Raw genomic sequence first — 20,742 nt, 5'->3', positions numbered from 1 at the left:
GCATATGTCCTTGGAGGAAAGAGAGAGATGTCAGGAGTATTTGATGTGTGATAAAAACAGCCAACCGGTATGTCCTAACTAGATTTAGAAGTGGTATGGTGCACCCATTGGATGCATTTCCAAAGATGAATGCCTATACCACTGACAAAACTCCTTGTCCCTGTGATGAAATGAGTAAGCAAAGCACACAGCACGAAGCACTTTATTTTATTCTGTAATTTTTATAAGGAGCTGAGATGGCAATATTTGATACCCCTTTTTATTAAGCAGAATACAAGAAACTATAATGATGCACTGTCATTTCTTCTTGCACTAAATGATCAATCTGTGTGCTTTAGTGTTGTCCTTTTTATTTTAAAAGATTTTCACCTCACGAAAAGTATTGTGTAGATTATGTTGAGGGTCTATGATTGCTATGTGAAGACATCTCAAAGGATTTTATTGTTCTATGATTTATATTGCTTGAATTTCTTTTAAATTGTATGTACTTTTATGGCAGTTTTTACTCGCCAAATAAAGTTATTGAAAATGGAAATTGAAATTGTATTGCTCCTATTTTTTGTGATGGTGACTACAGGTCCTGCCACTAAGCGGGTGGGCCTTGAGCTATTTCTGCAGGGTTCCGGACCCTAACACACAGGATTACCATCACACTGGTTTGACATTTATGTGGCAGCATCAAAGGAGGATGCTTGTAGGCTGGCATAGATAGGATTGAATCCACTCGTGAAGAAAGCTAACACACAGTGGCTTTCCCAGCAGTTCACCAGAAGATTGTCTTCATTCTTTCCACATCCCACATCTCAGTCACACTCGTCATTTTAATTGGACAGTAGAGTCCTAGAAGGCTTTTGGTCTCAGTGATGTCTGCAGAACATAGCTTTTCACACCAATGCATTTGATAGCTGAATTCTAGGATGCAGTAAGACAGACACTTTACAAACCAGGCAGTGTAGATCCTTGCCTTCTCAGTCTTACAGTTTAATATGTACTCCTTAAGAGAGACAACCAAAGACGTCTGCCTTTTGTATTAGCCTCAGAATAAGCAAAAGGTGTCTGGCTTATATTCAGGACCAGTGCCAGCCCACGGAGCTCTAAGGCTTAAAGTTGTCTCCCACGCTCTAGAGGAAACCAATAATTCAAAACTGCATTTCCGGCAGGTTTGATGCATTTTGATGGCAAACAGCTACCAAAATGACCTGTCACTCTGTTTTTTAGATTGAGCTCAGACGATCTCTGCCCACTCTTGGGCTGATATTGGCCCGTTTTTTTTTGTGCCAAATATTAGAAAAAGATGCTGCGCACCAGCAGGATAGGTTTGCAGTTTTGGCTATGTTCTTGGCAACTCTTTATTATTCCGATGCTGGACATCTGAGGCCACAAGCTGACCTGCTGGAACTAATTTGGTCAAGGGAGCATGATCAGAAAGGATCCTTATTACATTTTAGGTGATTACAAAACAGACTCATACACTTTGTTTTACATTGTTTATTCGAAGTGGATGGTGTGGGGGGGTAAGAGAGCCGCTCATGGGGCAGGACATTAAAAGGAAGACAGCCACCCGGGCTACAACCAAATCCCTTGAAGTATTCTACATCCTTAGAGAAGATACTTTTAGCAACTATATGTATACAAGGAAGTCCCACAAACTACGGGTTCCTAATTTTCAGAAGTCACTGTCTTCACAGGCTACTCATATTTACACAGGGAGAGACAATTTGCAGACTTCACACTGAAGTAGAGATAAAAAAGTTTGTGCTCTTCAACCATAAATCAAATGCTACCAACCTTTAGTCGAGTAATGGCCTGGTCATGGGAGCAGTAGTTATTCATGATAATCATAAAAGAAGTGCCGCTTTAGGAACGCCCCTGTCACCCAACAAAATGTTGTAGCATCATCCGAAAACAAGTAGGGGACCAGTCAGAGACATTTTGGAATAAATCTCCTCCATCAAAATTAAAAAATGAGGTTCAGGATAGCTGTTGCTACAGTCCCAGCTACCTTGGATCATACACCCTGTGCTGTCAAAATCAGACATGCCAGAAACTACTTCTGTCCATTCAACATCTATTCAATTAATTGAAAATCAATACCTCAGATATTTGCTGGGGGTTCCTAAATCCTCTGCAAACTACCTTACTCACATCGAACTGGGTCTACCCTTCATTTCTGACGCCATAAAGATTGCGCCTATCCTCTTATGGCATAAGGTGTGGGTCACCCCGGAGACAGCTTTTAATCGTAAACTAATCAGACTGTCTCACTCTTGACAGTGTTAGGAACATTAAATGGCTGTCTTATGTGAAAACTTTGATGACCGAGCTTGGCCATCCTGAGTTTTTTTCGAGACCGTCCAGTATGGAAGTGATTACCAGGAAATCACTGAAACAACTGCCATGGATCATCTAGTTAACAAAAGATGGTCCGTAGAATAACTTAAAAACTCAGTCTTAAGGAGCTACGCTAGCAACCAAGATGGCCGCATAAGCTCCCGGCTCCGCCGACCTCCGCCAGATGCTTATGAATCCTGACTTTTATCCTGATTTCCCACCGGACTCCCGTGCAGCTGAAGTGCGCCTGACTCTAAAGGTGCAATCCCGGAATTTCTAACTGCTCCACTGATGAAGATACGCCGTGTGCCATTCTCGGCCTAACCCGGAGTTGAAGCCGGGGCCTCGAGTTCCAACCCAGCTGGGTTGGAGTTGAACAACATCGGCCGCGGGACGTGGGTGGTTCCGGTCTCCCGAAGTGGTGTCTTTCTTTCCATTTTGGATGATGATCCGGTGGCAGCTTTATCCCGAAACTGCGGCGACTAGACTTATTGACTGCTTTGGTCGGGGATCCGCTGCCCGGAGGCCCTGTTGAGCCCCCGGGGTCGATGGGCTCGGTTCCTCGCAGGCGGCGACGGTGCTGAGATCGCGCTTTTGAAGTGCTCGCAGTTGTCTTCTGCATTGCCTATGCCTGGTGCCCCGGAGTAGTCGACCTCCGGGGTTCAGATACCCGCCCGGTCGCTCACTGAGGGGCGATGGAGCGGGCCGACAGTACACCGTCGCTGCGTACTATAATGGCCGCCATTGGGGAGCTCCACATACGAGTCACCGCCACCGTCCGGAGGATGGTTGTGACTGTTGATAACATCTGCCGGAGACCGGACTCCGACCCTCTGTTGGTGTTGGACCAAGATGCCTTACCCGCGGAGCGAGCTCCGATAGCTACCGAGGACCCTGCGCGGACGTCGGACATTGAAATTTTTTCCGACCCCCAGATGCCAGCGAGCGAGCCCGAAACTATCGGATGTGTGTTTTGCCCTATGTCGATATCGCCCGAGATGGATGTGACTATTTCTGTACTTCAGTGTGCATTTTCGAATGAATGTCGGATTAATACCTCGCCCCTTTACTTTCTGAGTGCTCAAAAATGCTTTGCTGACTTCAGTGAACTTTGCTTGACTTTTGGACTTTGTAAACGTCTATCCTGGTATCACTCCTTTCGTGTGGACTTTGAAACTTTTCTATCTCTGGATATCCTTTCTGTGATGGCGGTTCAATTGGACAGGGCTCGCATGAAGAATCGTAGCGGCCAGGGTTGACTTTGACCGTATGGGTTTGGGAAAAGACTTCATGTGCTACGGGATTGTACCTCATGATTGCACGGGAGGGGGGTGGGTCTTTTACATGCTTCCCCCCCTGTTGGATTCTACTTGTTACGTTTTATTATCCTGGAGACTTATGGGGTGGGTTGCGGCTGGCGGGGGGCAAAGGGGTCCGGGGGGGCATGTTCGATATTCCCTCCTCCACTTTCTTCTTTCCTTCTTTTAGGTACAAGTTCCGGGGCGACAGGCACGCTGCTAGTGGGGATGGGCCGTAGCCATTGCAGAGGTGTAGGGTGGGGGGATTGGGGAGGGATTTATTGTTTTATATTAGTTTAGTTCTATGGCCTTTTTTCTTCTTTCTTTCTTCTTTACAAGAGACGGGTTGATCATCCTGGGTCGTTTTTCCTATTTTTGAGGGGTCTGCTTGGCTCTTCATATCCTGTATCGTGGGTGGGCGGGCTTTGTGGGATACTGTTTGTCGGATTGCCGTTTATTTTTTCCCTTGCAGTACATATCGTTGCCACAATTGCATCCGTCTGTAAAAATTGTTTTCTATGCATTGTACCCACGCTCACCTATTGATGTATCGTTCTGGAGTACGACACCTGATTTATGTATATTCTCTTGTTTTTCTTCAATAAAAACCTTTAAAAAAAAAACTCAGTCTTGGCCTTCCAGGAAATCACCACTAATCCAGGGCCCCAATTGTACCTTGTAAGTGATCTAACTTGCTATTCGAGAATGCTACTGTCACGGTTCGGGTTTGGAACTTTTTTTCGTATAATCACCTTTCCAACCTGCAATAACTGGTCGAGGGAATTGCCCACTTGCCCTTGTGATGACTTATCTACCCAATCGAACTTACACTGTATTTTATTTTGTAAATTTTACATTGTTCCACGGAGGATTATCCTGAAACCTATCCTCAAAGCGTGGGGCTCATGCAGAATAGCCTATGTTAGACTGCAACAGTTTGAAAACGACACTGTGGCACACGCTAAATCTAGCTTTTTGAAATTACAGGTTAAGTTTAGAAACTCTATGTAAAGAACTCTATTTTTGTACATATCAGTATTTTAGAATTGTTAACAACCTGATTTATTAATTTGGAATTGCTTTGATTGTAATAACAATGATTTTAACGTCTTGTACTTACTTGGCACTTTCTGATTGTATGTTCTTTTTTAACTTGTATGCTTTTATGAATTTACTTTGAATATCGAATAAAGCTTTTTGAATTTGAATTTGAATTTACTTCTGTCCAGAGGAATCTCTATCATCTAATGAGGTCTCTATTCAAGAAAGGTCATCAATATTCCCATGGGAAAATCCAACTTTATAAATTTTAATCCTTGCAAAAAAACAGACCATTAAAGCAACTTTGAAATTTCATTTTTTATGGCCATTATCCACCTTGAGGGAGCGGGTTTGAGCAGGAACGTACTCTCAATGTAAGGTGGATTTGTAGAGCGCTGCTTGTCACCTGTAAGGGTATCCCGGCGCAGAGTAGATGAGAGGTGTGTGGAGATGCTGGGCCTGAATACAGGCAGTTTCGATAATCCCACAACAAGACTAATTGAAAAGCCTAGGTTTTAGCTTCTTGCGAAATTCAAGAAGTGATGAGGATACCTGATGTGTTGGGGGAGGTCATTGCAGGATTAGGAGGCTTGGTAGGAGAATAATCTACCTCCCATTCGGCTTCTGTGAATCCTGGTGTGAGTGCGAGTGTGAGGGATGATGAGCAACGTTGTCTGGTGGGTTGGTGGAAGTGAAGTGATTGATGTATGTGGGTGCCATGTTGTGTAGTGTCTTGAATGCATGTGAGAAGTTTGAACTGGCACCACTTTTGGATGTGGAGCCAGTAGAGCTCTTTGATAAGTGGTTGGTGTAGGATTGGTGCAAGAGGTCAAGGACAAGTCTGGCAGCAGTGTTTTGAATGGTTTGAAGTCTGTGCAGAATATGAGTTGGGATGCTGGTATGGAGGGGGTTGCCGTAGTCCAATCTGCTTGTGATTAGGGCATGTGTGATGGTACATCTGGTATTCAATGGGAGCCATATCAAGATTGTACATAACATGCAGAGGATGTGAACACATGAGGAGGTGATGGCATTAGCCTGGGACTTCAAGGGTAGGTTGGTGTCCAGGATGAAGCCTAGGTTCCCAGCATGGTCGTTTGGGAAAGGTGCAGGTCCGAGTTTGAGGGGCCACCAGGTGAAGTCCCGATGTGAGCTCTTCTTCCAGAACTTTAGCACTTTAGTATTGTCAGTTGGGGAGCAAAAACTGACAAAAGAGATCAAATGGCGCAGTAAGAGAAGCAAAATATGTAGAAGGATGAAGAAGGAGCAATTAAACAGAGGCATGCACATAGATCAAATGAAACAAGTAAAAAAAGAGTAATAACCAAGTCGGACTCTGAACAAGCAGCTATCAGGAAAAACAGCAGGAGACAGACACTAACATGAGTCAGAAGGGCAAGGTGAGGTCAAGGTCACATTGTAGCAGAAGAGAGATGTCTGGGCATCAATTCAATGGATTTGCGCTGTAGCCTCCATTAAGTAGGGCCTTGGGGAGTGGGAAGAAAGCAGGAGATGTTGGGTGGGCTCAGCAAGAGTGAAAAAGTCTGTCTGGGAGAGAGGGAAAGCCTACTGGGTGCAGCAAGATGGGAAAACACAATTTGTGGAGCAAGTCGGGGGCAAAAACTAACAGAAGAGACCAAAATGCAAAAAGAAGCAGTAAGAGGAACAAAAGATGCAAAAAAGGGCAGTTGAGAGCAACAAAGGATGCAAAAAGGAGCTGTTAAACAGAGAAAGGATGTAGATTGAACAGAAGTATAAATGAGAATTTTTCCTAGGCCACAAAAAACCTGTCTGAAATCAGGTTGCACTTAAAGATGGATAAACAACAGCCTCAATATACTAACAAACAATGCAATTGTAGTAAAAATATATTTATTTTTATTATTAAAAGTTACATAAAAAGAAGGAAAATAATTGTATAAAAAAGGAAGTGTAAGAATTACAACTTAAACCAGCCACAGTATGATTCTAAAAATTTTTTTTAAAAACCCATAAATGTACATAAACAAAAGCAAAAGCTCTCCTGAAGAAGGCGGTTCCACGCTGAAACGCGCGTAGAGACTGTCACCGTTTCTACTTGTATTGTTAAAAATCTCTGTCAGACTTTTGTTTATGTACATTTATGTGTTTTTAAAAAAAATGTTTTAGAATCATACTGTGGCTGGTTTAAGTTGTAATTCTTACACTGCCTTTTTTATACAATTATTTTCCTTCTTTTTATGTAACTTTTAATAATAAAAATAAATATGTATTTACTACAATTGCATTGTTTATTAATATATTGAGGCTGTTGTTTATCCATCTTTAACTGCAACCTGATTTCAGACAGGTTTTTTGTGGCCTAGGAAAAATTCTCATTTATACTGTTGTTACCCTGTCCTAGGAACTGTACCTAGACTCAGGGGGTCCCTTTCCTATAGTAGATTGAACAGAAGGCACAAGCAAAGAAAGAGTAGTTACCGAGTCGAGGTGATAACAAGCAGCTAACACAAAAAATGATGCGGTCAGAAGGGCAAGGTAAGGTTACGGCTGCACTGAAGTACAAAATAGATGTCTGGGCACCTACTCCTGTAGTTCCTGTCCAGGCTCATCTGCCATGTCCATGCTCCATTTTCCAACTGGCTGGACTTCAAGCAAGGAATGCACTGTGTGTGGTCCTGGCCACAGGATCAAGACAATTTGAGCTCATTGATGGGAGTCCAGCAATATACAAGAATTCACCACAGCATATGGTGGGTTCCTGGCCTCTGACCTCCACCCTCTGATCTATCCACGTGGAAAGATGTTTCATCTGGTCCACAACAGGCATCGGATACTCACAACTAAGTCTCACCCTATTGTGCTCACACAAGAGACCCAGAAGGAATACTGCTCACTGGTGTTGAGTATTCAATGCTGGTGCACTTTCATACAATCCCCTCATCCCTATGAGAGTATTTATCTTTCCCTCAATGTGCACTCATATACCCTTCTACTGGAGTAGAGATGAAACTTTTTCAAGAGCCTTTGGGGGCCAATGCAAACCTAGAACATATATTTTGAGATTAATTGTACATGAGGGAACCACTACTTCAGGGTCACTCCCTGGCAAAAAATGATAGCTTTGCAAGTGTTGTAGTCAGGGAGTAAATTATTTTCTTAAGCCTTCACATCAAAAGAGAGCAAAGGCGTAGATGCCAAGCCCTCATCTATCTTCCATTTGGCTGGCTAACCTTGCAAATGGTTACCACTATGGAAGTATCACAAGAGCCCTGGTGATCTTCAACTTAGCTATCAAGTTAGGTTCCATAAATGGTCTAGTGGTGATAATGTGCCCTACTGCCTCCATATGAAAGCACCTAACCTAACCATCCTGCCCTCTGTAAGGTGGGCATCCCAGTAGCACATCTTTCCTTCTGCAACGAGAGGACCAGGGGCAGTTCCTCTCTCCAGGTGCCCAGCCAGAGAGGTGAAATCCTTGACACCCATCACTTTCAGGATTGGCAACCTGGGAATACTACTGAGATTGTTCAGACCTTCCAAACATCTGGGGTGGGTGATGCTGAAAACTAAGCGTCAGGCAACCATTATATTTCAAATTGTGCCAGTGCATTCTGACACAACCTATCCAGAGTAAGACACTCTTACTGGGTTTTGGTCAGCTTTAGCAGCAAGCACATTTTGGAATTCTGGCATGCTCTGCAGACTTAATATCTGCCCCATAGTGGACAGCTCTAACTCCTCCAACAGAAAGATAGGCAACTGTGTCTGCAGCACAGGATCATCTAATGTACTTAGATCTGCCTCAGGTCTGGTGTTGGAAGTATCCTCTTCCCTCAAATATGCACCGCTGACGGCTTCTTGTCTTCTGATCCCGGCTTATAATTGACTCAAACCCCTAAGGCCATCCCTCACTAGGCAGTCCATGCTGGAGATTAACGCTTCTCAGCATCTATATTCAGCTCTACATAGCTTAATACCCTTGACAGATACAGTATCTCCACAAGATTAGATTCAGACATCTACTACCTCAAGCACTGCCTGCACATCATCCAGATCTGGATGTTTAGTGCCTATCTGAAGCTCAGCCCAATCAAGACAGAATTCTTGTTATTTACCAACAACAACAAAACAAGAAACAGTACAAACTTGACTCAATGGCATGAACCTTGGAGACTTCGAACCTCAACTTTTTTCTGAATGCCAAGTCACTTGGATTCACTCTGAACACCAACCTCACCCTTGAGGAATGTGTTGTCAAAAAATGAAGACGGTCTGCTGGTACCAGCTGTCTCTTCTAACGCTGATTTTACTGTTTTTTTCAGAAAGCGATTTCAGAACTACTGTTCAAGCCCTCATACCCTTAAATCTGGATGGTGATAATGCCCTGCTCTATGGCTTCCTGAACTCCACATTGGAACCCCTTAATGGCATCCTATGCACCGGAGCACATCTCATCCAGAGCCTGAATAAATATAATCACATCACTCCATCCTGATGGAACTTCATTTTCTCACCTTGCTGGCCATAACATCTTCAATACCAGCTGCGTAATTTACGAGGCAATAATGACCGGCACACCTGAAGCAAGGACACCATGAGACTGCAGACTAAGGAGTGTAAAGAAGACAAAACAAGGCCTCGGACCTTTTACATCTGTGCACCCAGGATCTGGAACAACATCCCATATCCATCACGACTACTCCAGGGCTTAGTAAAAGGGTTGAAGATTCCCCTCTTGAAAGAATACTACATCACAATGCATTAACCATCCACAACCCTGTTCCCTCTCCTATTACTTGTTGAATTTGTGCTTGCCTTTCTCACTGCTATGCTGCCTTTTTAATAGGTTTCCACTATAGAACTACCAAATACACAAAATACGTACATAGATGTCATCTCAGAAAGATTCATTGATCAGCATCAACCATAGGCTGAGCAGTACAGATGCTTCTCATGCAAGACAACGTGGTTCAACCAACCCAGAGAGGTTCCAGATAGTCTTGTTAGGAGAGGTTTGAGTTTTGGTGCCTTGCTTACCTTTCAGCGGTTTGAACATATGAACACAACTTCTGAAGAGCTGCTAAGTCAATCATCATTCAGACGGGACAGTATGCACCTTGTTTGTTAATGCATGTTACATGTCACTTGGGACCTGGGATCTGTGTGTCAGACAAATACTGAGAAAGCGCTACCGGTAAATCACACAAAATTTGTTGAAGAGTCTATACGTAGTCTTTGGCAGTAGTGTGGTGGTGAGCCTCAGCAAGGCTTACCAGTGCAAGGGGTTCGCCCTTCACTGCACAAGTCCTCATACCAATAGGATAGAAGTTGGCACAGAAACTGGAATAGAAAATACAAAGTTTATTAACCTCATGAGGTGGAACTACATTCACACAACACCCTTCGGCAATGTATGAAGTAGCACCCTGAATGGAAGGAGCGTGGTCCTTTTATACCCACACAGGGGCTCAAAAGAAGGCGGCACAAGTACAAGAAGTAGGTTTTAGGCACATATAAGGTCCTATAGAAAATGCACAGTCAACAAGTGGGAGGAGCTAACAGTTACTAATTCTGGTGAACACATCCTGGCATTTACAGACTAACAGCAGCTGCATGGACAGCTGCAAGCTCAACTGAGCATGTGCAAAGTGGAAGAGGCTAAATATAACCTGCCTCTAGGCAGATTTCAAGAGCAGACAACAGCAAGGTAGGACACAGCACATGGCATACATGTGGTAGCACATGGCAAACAAAATGGCTGCCAAAAAATACAAAATGGATTTAACAAAATGAACAAGATAGCCTCTAAATACAGGATGGCTTTTGCTGATGCTAACCCAATCGCTGCCAAATTACACCAGTAGGGGATCCTTTATATATACATAATACAGAAGAAGGATTACTCTTCAGGTGACTTGGTACAAGAATCCAGTGCACAAGCAAGAATAGGGTACTCCTTTCCAGTAGCAGCTGCTACCGGACCTGGGTGGCGTGGCGGGTGAGGGGGGAGAAGGGAGAGACGACAGAAAAAAAATACTTACCTGTAATGGCAGGCCACTGCCTCTCCTCCATGTTCTTCCTTCTCTTCCTGCATCCAGGCCGGCAGTAGGAGGCATCCGGGCTCCCAAGCTTCCCTGAGATAATCACAACGCTGCAATGAAGCGGTATGATTGGTATGACCGCCGTGGTGCGGCGCTCAAACAGGGAAAGGGAGGCTTTGCATGTTCCTCACCAGGCTGTGTATTGCAGCCTGGTGGGGAAGATGCAAAGTGTGCAGGGCTGTTTGGCCGGCCCAAGAGGTTGTGCACACTTAGGTAGTGTAAACCACTCCCCCTTTGCTCTGGCCAGCCCCACCCGAGTGCCACTGATGAAATAGGAAAACTAAAATGATAATAACAATAGTTATTTAAATTTTTTTTTTCCTTTTGTTGCGCCTTAACAGAGGAGCCGGCACTGCGAGTCATTTCAAGAAAAATGCATGGGAACCCAAAATGGTATATAGGCTACAGACATCAGCAGAGTCTAAAATTCAGTGTGGAGAACATGCAAACGGTTACTAGGTCAAAACAAGACCGATTCCTTGCAGAAACCTTACCCGCTTCACTGCAGCCAGAATTTCCCCATGGTGTTGAGGAATTTGACGCGTGCGTGGTTCGGACGGCCCCTGGCTGTCCTCCACACACTCCCACCGTGACGCAAAGAAGAAGTTAACCATTATTTTTCTAAGTTACGGGGATGTCACACACTACTGAATGATGCATTATTTTACACAAATACAAGTTTTCCTCAATATTTCTGACTCCTATCATCTATGCCCATGCAGAGTTAAGATTGATTATGAACACCGCACGGAAATAGCTTTGCTTTGTCTGTCTTTTACATACACACTTCTGCCAAATGTGCAAGTCTAAAAATATCGAAAGTTTAAAAAACAGCTGTGACACTACTATGTAGTTGTCAAAACTTCAGAAATACAAAGTGGTCTTTTCATGAGTTATCTTACTTCCTAATTCACGAATACAGCATAAGGAACACACAATTGCAGCTTCGTAAAAAAACTGTTCCTCAATTTGGAATGTCATCATATTAGAACGTTGTTCTGCCTAGAAAAGGCACTGTTTAACTGCTAGATTAAAGGGGTGTATGTATGTATGTACGCCGTTTACATCTATTCATTGAAGCTGCATTTGAAGTCGTTGATTCCCCCACTTTGAAAATATGAACTGCTTCCAAGGTAAGAGAATTGCAATTCACATACTGACTTAGACTTGTTTATTACAGGGTTGACTCTGACTTTTGTTTCAAATAGATGTTTTATTGTTTTCTTTTGTGGCTGTAATTATTTCTAATCTAAGAGGAAAATAATTTCAGAAACATTTCCAAAACCACAGAGAGAAGGAGATGCATGAAAACTAACAGACGGCCAGGCAGAGGTAGATAGATAGATAGGTAGATAGATAGATAGATAGATAGATAGATAGATAGATAGATAGATAGATAGATAGATAGATAGATAGATAGATAGATAGATAGATAGATAGATAGATAGATAGATAGACAGACAATATGTGCCAGTAGAGTTGTAAAATGTATATATGCATGGGCCTCTGAACAAAGATAAATTACAGGTGTGAGTAGTTTACATGTGTAATTTATACTTTTGAGTAAGTGTATTATTTTTAGCTATTCAGAACCTAAATTACATTTTGATTATGCATTAATAATTATAAAACGCAATGTACAGAATTCATCAAAAGTAGTTTAATTATATTTTATTAAACATCAATGTTAAATCAATGTATTAATTCAAAAAAGGATGATTTACATTTTTTCTTACATTGTTATATTTATTTATATTTTTAACTATTTTAAATAATGCAATTTAACTTAACTTTATTTCCTACAACATTTTATTTCAAGTCCCTACCTCCATTAATTTCTATGGCAGGGACTTGCAGTACCAGTCGTTTGTCTTGTGTTATACAGGACTTACTACAGCTTTGAGGTGGTGTAATTTACTACTGTTTTGGGTCACTTTTGGCCTCAGTAACTTTAAAAGTACAGTTTGGGTATAGCAATGGGTGTACTCTTTTGTGGGTGGGTTAATGCCCCTCCTTACACCCCTCCCTAATCCCTCAAATCCCCTTGTTACATCTCCCTATATCCCTCCCATTTAATAGTAAGTATTCCCCTTTTTCCAGCAACCCTCCGAAACCATTCACCTTTAGTACTAAGTAGTAAACTTACATGTGTGAGGATTTCCCACAGAAAAAATAGGAAAGGTGGAAGTGGAGATTTACACTTGCAGGGTTGTGAATATCATGTTGTATTACTTTAGTAGCACTGCTGTAGTACTACAAGATGCAGTCTTTGAATAGGCCCTCTTGTTATGTGAATCACTGGGTTAAAGCTTGTTGTAAAGCTCCAGCAAGGAAGGTACAATGAAAGAGACTGTGTCCGATACACAACATCATCATACATTTTGCAAGTTGATGCACTGTGTATGCGTTGTGAATGCCCACTCTCTATCAACAGCCAAGGATGCTGACCTCCTTGGTTCAGCAAGGATCATATCACAAGACCACCATGCAAGACTAGATGGTTTTTCAAGTCAGTTCTTTGCCTTTTTCTACAACAAATATCCCACGAAAGTCAAGGGAAGCAATGAGAACTAACTCGAAGGTATCCCACGTTTATCTTTTCCTACTGTCTCCAACCTATCCTTGCTGCTTTGTTACTCCCTTGATTTTTCTCAGGCATTTATGTAACCATTAGTCTCACCAATTTTAGTACAGTTGTAGCGACTGTACTTTAACTTCCTCACCTTTAAAAATCCAGGCTCTTACTCAACTGCAGCACAGTAATGTAATGGTGTACCCAGCCTTATACAAAACCACTAAATAAATAAAGCTGTCTTTTTTACGAGAGGCAACACTGCACATGTTAAAATACACTACTGCATGAGGACACAGTGGCTTGCTGAATTTATTTATAAACATATTGGACTAGTTAAGCAGAAGTCCAGAGATGTGTTAATGCATGGGCAAAGTGACCTCCTGCCCAGGGCCCCAGCCTTCTGTTCTGCAGAGAGTCTTGCCTTGATGACCTTGACTAATTCTAAAACAGATTATTTCAAATACTGTTTAATTTATTCTTAATGGGGGTTGATGTGCGAGAGTCTATTACAGACATTTTGCACAGAAATGTTTGTTTCATGCAGCATTCTTAAAAAAAAAGTTTCTTTTAGATCAAAACGGCACCTCACATAAGAGAAATGGGAGGGTTTCAAATTGATTATTTGCAGTAATATTAGTGAGCTGCAACAGTTTTACAATATTAAAAACACACACCACAACCCCCGAATATTAGATGTAAGCACATTCCGAATGTGGATGAGTGTGCCTATGCCCTGTCAGCGACCTGGCCAAAGAGGGCATGAAAGAGCTGATCCTGGATCTTAAGTTCAAAGCTATATTGAACAGGAGTCCCCAAAATACGTGTGGCCCAGGGCCCCCAAAATCCTTAAGATGTCCCTGCATAAGTCACAGGGTTTTAGGGCGCCTTTGCTAGCTGCCTGCCAATGTGAGGTGGCATGCTGCAGCGAGATATCGTGTGTGCATGCTGCTGACTTCTGACAGCGGCGCGTGCCACTTCCTTTCCGGTGCTGGCTGCACGAGCGAACATGTCTTCACCCGAATGTTCAGCAGGCAGCTGGCGCAGCTGCGGTAGCTGCAGAGCAGTAAATAAGTAACAGCTCTGTGGCTGCTTTCCCCTTGCCCTACATATTCAGAAACTTGTGTATTGAGCTGGAGCGGTATCGTGAAGCCTGTGTTCACTCTTGACATTTGGAGGTTCACGAGGGTTTTGGGGTCAGAAACAGACGCAAGTTCCAGCTTTACGGTGCATTTAGCAGTCTTGGTCCATAAGATTAACAGAAATAAAAGAAATACGTAAAGGTCAAGTCTGCTCGAGCCGAAGATTTAATTGACCATCCTAAAAAGGTAAGCACACAAAAGAATCCCCTGGAGGAGGAGAATTATCAATAATCTTTTTGCTCGCGGAATAGCAGTAAAGATTGTATCTGCTTACCTTGTGACCTGCAACCACTAGCAGAACATAGAAGGATAGATCATGTGCCAGGCGCACTTCAGTCTATATAAACATCAAATACAATTTATTATATACGATAATCACACAAATAGATACTGATTACTAATGTCGAGTCAAAAACAATTAAATCAATGAATTGCACTTGCCCGTGGCAACAATTTGTTCAATATTGAATAGTCCAAACCAAAGAGCTCCAAAGTACCACGGGGATCACCCAGTTTACAGTCCTTGAACTACACAATAATACTCCTGAAGTAGAAGGAACCCTTTTATCATTTAGATAACTGTGGTGATCGCTACGTCGAAGTTTCGGTCCCAACTCGTCGGAAAGGCCCACAAGACCATCCTGAAAGATCATAGGTCGAATTTACAATTCATAAATTGTATTTATACCCAGTATCCTGGGGGTGATTGGGTTCCCCTAGAGAGTTGTAGCATCCTAAAAAGGCATCAGGTGTGCGCCAAATTGTTCATAAAATGGACATATGTGGAAGGGTTTGAGTTTATGTGTGATATTCTAGATGGACTTCTAGGTTAAACATGAAGCTCACACACATTAATGCTACAGTTGTTGCTGTCTCACAGCATCAACACTGGGCTGTGCGGTGGGATGCAGGACATAATAAATACGTTGATCACTCTGAAGGGTTCATCCAGAGTCCATATTTGAGATATATGCATGCACCAAACAGTAGCAGAGGCAGGGTTTTCTGCCAGAGGAGGCCATTAGGGTATTTAATGGGTGTGATGATCAGTTGCAGGTATTCAATAGTAGGGACTGGAGAAGTCTGACAGTGGTGTGACTTCCAAGCCAGGTATGAATTGCACACAGCGAGTAAACCAAACAAGTCATAACTGTTTGAGGGGGCCTCGGGAATGGTGAGCATAACTTGCACTTCCTAAATTTGCAAAATAAATAGCCACAGTTGCTGGAGTGACACTCATAATATAGGCCATTGCCTTCACGCCTGACCCTCACCAGGTGTGTTTGGAGTTTAACCTTTTAGAAACTGTAGCACAACAGCACTGTTTTTTTGCACAAAGTCAGTAACATTTGTCTAACATTACATCAGTATTAGAGACAGTTTTAAAAAACTGCACATCCAATTTCACCCAGACTATTCATTTTTAAATTCTATATAACATCTTTCGTTTCTTCATTTGACTTTGTTCCAGTCTTCCATCCTGTATTTTCTCAGTCATGCGTTATGATGGCAATCTAATTGTAAGGACCATGTGGGGAAATATAAAGTTATACATAACTCACGATCTCAGGCTGGCGACTGTAGCAGTAGAGCTAAACCTATAGCAATGAATCATACAGGTCTAGAACTCACACAGCAGCAGTCATTATTAATGTCATTACATCTCGGCAAAGTTAGAGTTACCACATAGGGGTCAGAAGGCCAGCATTAGTAAAGCAGAGGTGTCCTGGTGCTGGGGGCCATTGGGAGGATTAAGCAAGCTATTGCCCAGAGTCACATGGTGCTGGGGCAGCTGGGCTAACCTGCCTCCGGTGCCGGGTATTGAACCGTGAATCCTGTGGTCTGGAATCAGGCACCCTGGCCGCTGCGCCACACCTCTTCCACCAATCTCTAGCTATTCAGGTACTAACCACTAAGGACGCAGGGCGTAGGGTGGTTTGGCGTTCAGTGAACATGAACAGCATAATGTCCCAGGTCATGCCGATTAGTTCTGCCCTGGTGGATAGTTGTAATCGCATGCCATGCGTGCCTGCCCATATCCTTTGCAGTTGTGCTATTTTATTAGACAAAATCAAACTTTTATTTGTTAGACCCATCGGGCCCATTCCTGGTTTGATAAAGCCTGTAGAGAAGCAAACGACACCTTACGCAGGGCATTAAAGCAAAATCCCAGAGATTAGACAACGATCAGGGAAAGTAGGATGCTGTATAAGCTTGCCGTAAAAAAAGAAAGTCAGCCTTGAAGGAGGAGAAGTGGGACTCTATAGTGGGAGCCTGTCATTCCAAAGTTGCCCAAGCTGTTCGTTCAGTTCTATCTCCCACCCTACCAGCTGACAAAGTAACCTCCATATATCTCCCGAGACATGGGTGTCGCACTATGCTAGTTTTTACTCTGCTGATCTTTGTGCCGCGGAGGCCCCAGTACAGCGGAATTTAGCATGCCAAAACCTTGTTTTTAATGAAGGGGAAGTCCGGAAAGCAATTGACAATAGTAAAGGTAAGAAGGCGCCGGGCCCAGACGGAATCCCAGTGGATTTATTCAAGGAAGACCCAGTATTCTGGTTCCCGGTCCTCGTCGCAGTTTTTAATTCAGTCTGTAGTGAGGGAGTGCCAACGTCCTGGCGGTCACCTGTTTTAGTGCCTGTATTTAAAAAATGTGACATGCATAGCACGATCCTAAATGTTATCGACCGATATCCCTTTTGGATTCTTCCGTTAAAATAATTGGGAGAGTCATGTTAGACCGCCTATTGGACTGGATTAATGCCAACCACATCTTGTCCCCCAGTCAGTATGGGTTCAGGAAGGGGCTAGGCACAATTGAACAGTGCCTTAATCTTCACCTCATCTAGGCTAAATATAAATATGCGATGGGCACCTCTACCCACCTGGCATTTATGGCTCTGACAAGCGGTTGGCTTTGTCTCACGCTCTAAGCTGTGGGACATTTTAGTAAATATGGGAGTTGATGCGGGTTTGGTCTCCTTTTTGAGGCTTCTCCATCATGATCTCTCGGCTTCAGTGAGGTATGGCAATGCGGGAGAATGCTCAGAGTCGTTAAGGATTAAGCGAGGGGTGCGCCAAGTTTGCGTTTTCGCCTCAGTCCTATTCTTCCTTTATACCAACGAATTGGAGAATCCCCTAGTTACAGCTGGGGATGAGGTCGCGCAAGTTGAGAAAAAGGCTGTGCCAGCACTACTCTATACGGAGGACGCAGTCCTTCTGGCAAGGACTGCGAATGGCCTACAAAAACTCATTGCCAGTTATGTCAGTTATATGAAGGACCTGGGGCTGGAGCCTAATTATTAGAAAACATTCGTAATGATTTGTGGCCTTAAGAATACCAAATCCTGCAGTTTGAAGATAGAGGGCAAAAAGTTGGATAAGATTAGTTCCTTCCCATAGCTAGGCCTGGAATTCGATGAGTGTTGTACGTGGCATTCCTGCATGAAAAACAGAATAACACGATTTACACATGCAGTTGGTACCACTTTTTCCCTTGCTGCGTCCATAGGCAAAAAGCCTCTAGCCCTTATTTTAGAGATTTATAATTGCAAATGTATCCCGATTTTACCATATGGCATGGGCATCTGAATACAGAGTTTTGGGTGTTACCCCTTCCTCGCCGCAATTCTCCCTCCATCTGGAGTTAGGTCTTGATTACATGCAAGGTACAATAAAAGCGGCACCTCTAACAACATGGTGTTCTATCTGGACAAATCAAGACACTGATCTCAATTAGGATATTATCAGAGACTGTCTAAATTGCACTCAAGGCCCCTCTAATCCCTGACTCCAATATATCAAAACCAGCCTCACGGATCTTGGCTATACCCCAATGTTTGAGCACCCAGATACTATTGGGAAAGGAGATCACCAGAGGGTTTTGGATAGTTTTCGAAAGCACAAATAATTGCCAGGTAATTACTTGAAGTATCTAAACCCTCTGTTAGGGATTACTGTCTCATTCAAGTACCTCCCTCCGTTGCCCCATATCTTTTATATGTAAATAATCTGCACAAAGCAATTTGTTAACAATATTTAAGCTGGGGTCATTCCGTTGTATGATATGTTTCCCCTTGGACTAGTATTCTTTTGAATCTATTACCATTTGACCTTGTGATGAACATTCATGCCAAACCATTTTACATTTTGTATTTTTCTGTCAATTTTATTTTCCATTCACTAGGAAATTTTTAATACCACTTTTGCGCAGGCACAAATTGTTAAAGTGTAAAGCGGCTCTGTTTCTCCTCCAGCAACTCCATGATCGTGATGTTTGTTTTGCTGTTGTGAGTTTTCTGAAGTGCACCTTAGCAAAGAGAAGGAGCATGCTGCTTTAATATCAATGCACTTTATTAATTTCTGTATATATTACATTTGTATTGCTGCTAAAGTGTTTACTGCTGCTGCTAACTCGTTTATATGACTGATTTTAACCTCTAAATGCCATTGGAAAATAATTGCTGCTATTTTCGGATCTAGTCTATTTGCACCATCACTTTAGTTGCAATCTAATTACCGTTTTTGTCTGTAATCGTACTTATTTTAAATGGAAAATGTGGTTGTATTTTTTTGCGATGAGTTTGATCTTAATGATGTCTGTTATCATGTGTATCTTTTATGATCTGTCTTCGGAAAGCCAAATAAAGAAAGAATTGAATTGAGTCATTACAAGCTGAAGAAATACAGTGGATAAAATGCTGCCACTAACTATGAAGAGACACTGTTGGACATTGCCCTTTCTGCAAGGTTATCCCCAAACTGTTTGCCTTCCTCTGCCTGTGTTTTTGACCTTTGTTTTGTTGATGTTAGGACTCTGGGAGCTTGACCACTGCTAACCAGTGCTAAAGTTCATGTGCTCTCTCCCCTAGACAAGGTATGATTGGTTTACACCCGTTTGGAATATTTGAGCTACTTGTAAGCCTCTTGTAAAGTGGTATCCCATATATCCAGGGACTGTAAATTAAATGCTACTAGTGGGCCTGCAGCACTGCTTGTGGCACCCACAGAAGTAGCCTTTCAAACCTTTCTCAGGCCTGCCACTACAGGGCCTGCACGCACAGTTTACTGCAACTTTAACTCAGCATTTGTAACTACTTGCCAAGCCTTAAACTCCTCTTTCATTACACATAGGTCAGCCCTAAGGTAAGGTAGGCACTAGGTAGCCCTGTTGGCAGGGTGTTGTGTAAGTAAAAGCTAGGACATGTGCCTTTTATGTGTGGTATGTCCTGGTAGAGACAAGCAACCTATTTTGTTACTCACTACTGTGAAGCCTACTCCTTTCATAGGCTAGCATTTGGAATTCCCAAATATGTATTTATGTGGTCATTCCTGATTAGAAAGGAGTGGCGTTGCCATGTTTGGTATGTTTAGAATGGTAGTGGTAAATCCTGCTTACTGGTGTAGTTGGATTTTACATTACTGTTTCAGAAATGTCACTATTAGAAAGTGGAAAAGGGAAGACAAGGGAACCCTACTCACTACGGAACCAGGGTAATTAAGTATTTTAAGAAAATCAATGGTTCCAGTGGGACTATATACTTAATATTGATTCAAAAATAGAATTGCTCAATTGCAATAATCAGGGGTTAGTGGTGATGTCAGAAAGAAATGAGCCACAAACATTGACTAGTTAGTTCAGTATTTATATTAAATAAACAATTATAAACAATTACTCAAATATATGCACAGGAAAAACAAATTTTCACAATTGTGTAAAGTGTCCCAAGTGAAATATGAACCTAAAAAATGGGTGACATGTGTAGTAATATTTACAAGGTTTCTAAGACATTTGTTTTATAAAAGGCGACCAATTTTCAGTTACTTTCACAGATATATGGCCCCTAAGCAATCATAGTATGCAATTTTAGGGTTCACTTTCTTCTTTACTGTCGACAGCGTTTCGACCCTATTCTAGGTGTAGGGTCTCGTCAGGACCTATAGTATTAGGAACATCTAGGAAGAGGAAAGGGATATATTTTAAATCCTTGATTTGGCCCATATGCCGGCTCAATTGCTGTGGTTGGGATTTTGATTTACCTGAACGTGGACTTGCTAGGTTATTAGAGGGGTGTGTGTGCATCCCGTGCAGTAGTGAAAGAAAAAGTACTCACTGGGAAACCCAGCCGGGCGTCTGTGTGAGATAAAATTAATAAAATGAATATTAGGCTAGAGCAATAAGGGGAGAACAAACAGTAATGGATAATTTCTCTTGCAAATAACTTTTTTTACTTACTCGCAGTGAGGGCGTGACCCTAGCAATCCAATTAGTA

The 20,742-nt window shown here is 42.5% G+C and overlaps 1 protein-coding gene across 4 annotated transcripts in view; it reads left to right on the top strand.

The window, feature by feature from the left end:
* The window catches only part of FYB1 (FYN binding protein 1), a 710,353-nt gene that overhangs the window by 290,724 nt on the left and 398,887 nt on the right, over positions 1–20,742 (top strand). Inside the window, exon 1 of one of the 4 annotated variants that reach the window (XM_078674990.1) lies at positions 11,654–11,886. The exons of the other annotated variants lie outside the window; for them this stretch is intronic. The gene's annotated coding sequence lies outside the window, so the exon portion shown is untranslated. Of the gene's footprint in view, positions 1–11,653; positions 11,887–20,742 lie in introns of those variants that run through there. 4 annotated transcript variants of the gene reach the window in all.

This window comes from Lissotriton helveticus, chromosome 2_1, assembly GCF_964261635.1.
Source record: "Lissotriton helveticus chromosome 2_1, aLisHel1.1, whole genome shotgun sequence".
Lineage (NCBI taxonomy): Eukaryota > Metazoa > Chordata > Amphibia > Caudata > Salamandridae > Lissotriton > Lissotriton helveticus.
This window is presented reverse-complemented; position numbering and strand designations above follow the sequence as displayed.